Consider the following 5,000-nt stretch of genomic DNA (forward strand, 5'->3'; position numbering starts at 1 on the left):
CTGTGATCAGGGGAGACTCTTGAACCGCGGGACGAAGGGCCGAAAGGGCCGGCACTCTGCCCCGGAGTGAACGCGCCGCACCTCCTCAGCCGTACGGCTCGTTAATCGGCGCGCCTCCTGCTTCACGGCCCACGGCCCGGCCCGGCCCGCTCTCCTCTGACCGGCACCTCTGCTCTCCGACTGGGACCGCACCGGAGCACAGCTCCCCAATCAGGTGGACCAGAATCCCAATCAGTGACAGAGAGACTGGGACCGCACCGGAGCACAGCTCAGTGACACAGAGACTGGGACCCCCCACACACACACGCACAGCTCCCCAATCAGGTGGACCAGAATCCCAATCAGTGACAGAGAGACTGGGACCCCACACACACACGCACAGCTCAGTGACACAGAGACTGGGACCACACACACACACCGGAGCACAGCTCAGTGACACAGAGACTGGGACCCCACACACACACGCACAGCTCAGTGACACAGAGACTGGGACCACACACACACACCGGAGCACAGCTCAGTGACACAGAGACTGGGACCCCACACACACACCGGAGCACAGCTCAGTGACACAGAGACTGGGACCCCACACACACACCGGAGCACAGCTCAGTGACACAGAGAGACTGGGACCCCACACACACACCGGAGCACAGCTCAGTGACACAGAGAGACTGGGACCACACACACACACACCGGAGCACAGCTCAGTGACACACAGAGACTGGGACCCCCCACACACACACGCACAGCTCCTCCAATCAGGTGGTCCAGAACCCCAATCAGTGACACACACGGAGAGCTGCATCAGTGTGTTCAGACAGTCCGTCACCTTGCGAGTGCAGACGTCTCGGAGTGCAATGCCAGTAAGTTGCACTGTTGCAACAATCAGAGAGACATGTAAAGTGGGTCTCACGGTGGTGGTGGTGGTCAGCCTAAGCAGGTTGATCCAGAGACTCATCAGAGATCAGTGGGGATATATCTAGGAAATGCAACCGCATGCCACAAGGAGCAGCCTGACAAGCCCCACAGGTGGATGATGACCACCAGAATTCCTCGCTAACACCTGCTACGTGTGTCCCGCTTGGGATGATGGGATTCTGCACCAGTGGACGGCCAGCAGCAGTCTGACACCGAGTGCAAACGCCAGCACAGAGTAAATCACAGAACACATCGTCCAACAGCGGGGAACTCACTGAGAGCGGGGAGAGAAAACCTTCCACCGGGAGGGAAAGCGCAACCAATTAAGTTACACTCGGAAATAATAAGCATGGGGAGAGACGTTGTAAAAGACACACACACACACAAACACACACGCACACACACACACACACACACTCACTCACACACATACACACCAGCATAATACAGCATCTCAGTGCACTGTTGACATGAGAAATAAAAAAGAGGTTTTCCTCGACGCAGCACATTCTTGTGCGCTCATACTTGAGTTTGGATGCTGCTCTGCTGTTTCTTGGCATTATTCCCCCCCCCCAGTAATACATGCAAATAAACACTCAAGGATTTGGGAGCCTTCCATCAGCCGCTGGGAAAAAAACAACAAGGCATCAATTCAGTCGCTGCAATATGTTTTTTTTTGGTTCGGTAATATGTTGGAAATAGAAAAATGAGACAGTGAATGCCTACAGAGAGGAAACACCAAATATCTTAACGCTCTTAGCATGAAGACAGAGGATGGAGGAGATTTTCATTAACACTATCAAAGGGGTGTGAAAGACGCCATTGTTTCTGATGCAGGAATGAAAAACGGGGGGGTGGAGGGAGAGAGACAGTCAGAGAGAGAGAGACAGAGAGAGAGAGAGAGAGAGAGAGAGAGGGAGAGAGAGAGAGAGAGAGAGAGAGGGAGGGTGGGGAGAGGGGGGGTCTCTCAACACCATGTCACTTCCTCCTCTCCCCCGGGGCTCTTATCTCAAGCTCAGGAAAATCTGGCCAATTATAAAACTCATCTCCTTCCTCTGCCATCCCTCTCTCTCTCTCTCTCCCTCTCTCTCTCTCCCTCCCTCTCTCTCTCTCTCTCTCTCTCTCTCTCTCTCCCACTCTCTCTCTCCCCTCATCTACACTCGCCTAGTCACACCTAAAAGAGCCAATTATATGTTTTTTTTTTTGTGTGTTAACCCCTCTCTTTCTCCCCCACTTCCATTCCAGCACTCCTCTGCGCTGAGAGAGCAGGCCGCTGCAGCCCGAGCCCAATGCGAGAGAGATAGTGCTAATTGTCAGGGTTAGATTTAGTGCTGGGTCAACAGTTTCCCAAGAGGAGGGCTTTCCAATCGGCCCGTAATGATGCTGACTTCCTCTAGTCACACACAAGATGACCCCGTGTATAATGAGAGATGTCCAGCAAAGATGGAGAAGAGAGAGAGAGAGAGAGAGAGTGAGGGAGGGAGGGAGAGAGAGAGGGAGAGAGAGAGAGAGTGAGGGAGGGAGGGAGAGGGAGAGAGACAGAGAGAGAGGGAGAGGGAGAGGGAGAGAGAGAGGGAGAGAGAGAGAGAGAGAGAGAGAGAGAGGTAGACTGGAGTGGATGCCAGAAGCCAGTGCGTGTGATGAGGCAACCCAAAAGAGAGCTGTTGCAAGCTGCTGGGGCTGTGTGTCACGGCTGGCTGTGGAGGAGGAGGAGGAGGAGGAGGAGGAGAGGGTAAACACCTCCAGTGGAGGAGCGCCGTGGCACACGCAGAGGGTGCCAACATGTGCCTGGGTGGCACACACAGAGGGTGCCAACATGTGCCTGGGTGTCAGAGCAGCGTGGCACACACAGAGGGTGCCAACATGTGCCTGGGCGTGAGAGCAGCAGACCGCAGCTCAGCGCCGGGCACCAGGGCGGCACGCCGGACTGAACCAGTGGTCCAAGAGACCAATCAGTGCAGCGACTCACAAGTAAAAACTCAGAAGTGGTGTCCACCGAAGGTGTTTTTTTTTGCCCTGGCAGTGCCTGTGTTTAATCCATCTCCTATGAAGCACACGGAGAAACAGCACTCCACAGCCTCGCTGGAGAAACGCCCTCAGCGTAGAACTTTAGTTTCTGCTCCGTTTCCAGCGCTTTCAGTTGAAAACAGTTCAACTCTAAACAGTGCTGGGCTTGTCAATGTCACTCCTCACTTGCCGGGCAATTACAATCGAGGAGAGGGCGGGACATACGTTGTCAACAGTGGCAGAAGACAACCCAATCACCCCAGTCATATGTGTCTTAATATAACAACACTACCACATCACCCCAGTCATATGTGTCTTAATATAATAACACTACAACATCACCCCAGTCATATGTGTCTTAATATAACAACACTACCACATCACCCCAGTCATATGTGTCTTAATATAACAACACTACCACATCACCCCAGTCATATGTATCTTAATATAACAACACTAAAACATCACCCCAGTCATATGTGACTTAATATAACAACACTAAAACATCATCCCAGTCATATGTGTCTTAATATAACAACACTACCACATCACCCCAGTCATATGTGTCTTAATATAACAACACTACCACATCACCCCAGTCATATGTGTCTTAATATAACAACACTACCACATCACCCCAGTCATATGTGTCTTAATATAACAACACTACCACATCACCCCAGTCATATGTGTCTTAATATAACAACACTAAAACATCACCCCAGTCATATGTGACTCAATATAACAACACTAAAACATCACCCCAGTCATATGTGTCTTAATATAACAACACTAAAACATCACCCCAGTCATATGTGTCTTAATATAACAACACTACAACATCACCCCAGTCATATGTGTCTTAATATAACAACACTACCACATCACCCCAGTCATATGTGTCTTAATATAACAACACTACCACATCACCCCAGTCATATGTGTCTTAATATAACAACACTACCACATCCCAGTTTCTTGTGTTTGAAAGTCATCCTTTTAATCTGCTGAGTACTGAACGTTTGCTACAAGTTCAGCTAGTTAGTTAGCATAGGCAATGTTAACATCTAAGAGTGCTGGTAGACCATTTTGGTAACCTAGCATAGCAATAATTAACGCTTGAAACCAAACACTTGTAAAATGAGGCCGTGGGCACTGAGTGCAAAAACACATCTGGTGAACACTGAACACAGGTCCTTAAGTGTTCTTTTAGGGGGGAAAAGGAAACTGATATCAGGAGCGATGATGAACGACTGCTACATGGTTAAAACCATGTGATCTCACTGGGTGAAAACAATCTGTGAGTTCAAGAGTTCCAATAACTGTTCATAATTCTGTTCTAGTTACACTCACACACGTTTGAATGACCTGCTATCTTTATGGCACATGAACCTCAGAACTGTAATATCAGGTTAGGCTTAAGTTGCTGGGAATAGCTGGCTTAAAAAGCTCTTGTGTCACTTGTGTACTGCTTCTAAATGGCTCATTCATTACAGCACAGTGATGAAAGATGAACCCCTCCAGTCATAATGGACACCCCCAGAGCAGACCTTTCACACTTCAAGGGCTGACACATAAACAGTGACAGCTGTCAGTTTGAAGTACCATAGTACGCCATATATAAATGATCTTTAGTGTGTGTTTTCACTCTTGGCTGGACCCACTGCAGGCTGACTCAGTGGAGCGGACTACATCACTGAGAACACAGCTCAGACCAGGCATCCTCCCTTCACACACACACACACACACACACACACACACACACACACACACACACACACACACACACACACACACACACACACACACACACACACCACATCACTGAGTACACAGCTCAGACCAGGCATCCTCCCTTCACACACACACACACACACACACACACACACACACACACACACACACACACACACACACACACACACACACCACATCACTGAGTACACAGCTCAGACCAGGCATCCTCCCTTCACACACACACACACACACACACACACACACACACACACACACACATCACTGAGTACACAGCTCAGACCAGGCATCCACACACACACACACACACACACACA

The 5,000-nt window shown here is 49.9% G+C and overlaps 1 protein-coding gene across 1 annotated transcript in view; it reads right to left on the minus strand.

Moving 5' to 3' along the window:
- ulk4 (unc-51 like kinase 4) overlaps positions 1-5,000 on the minus strand; it is a 102,269-nt gene that overhangs the window by 25,969 nt on the left and 71,300 nt on the right.

This window comes from Clupea harengus, chromosome 11, assembly GCF_900700415.2.
Source record: "Clupea harengus chromosome 11, Ch_v2.0.2, whole genome shotgun sequence".
In the NCBI taxonomy this organism is placed as follows: domain Eukaryota; kingdom Metazoa; phylum Chordata; class Actinopteri; order Clupeiformes; family Clupeidae; genus Clupea; species Clupea harengus.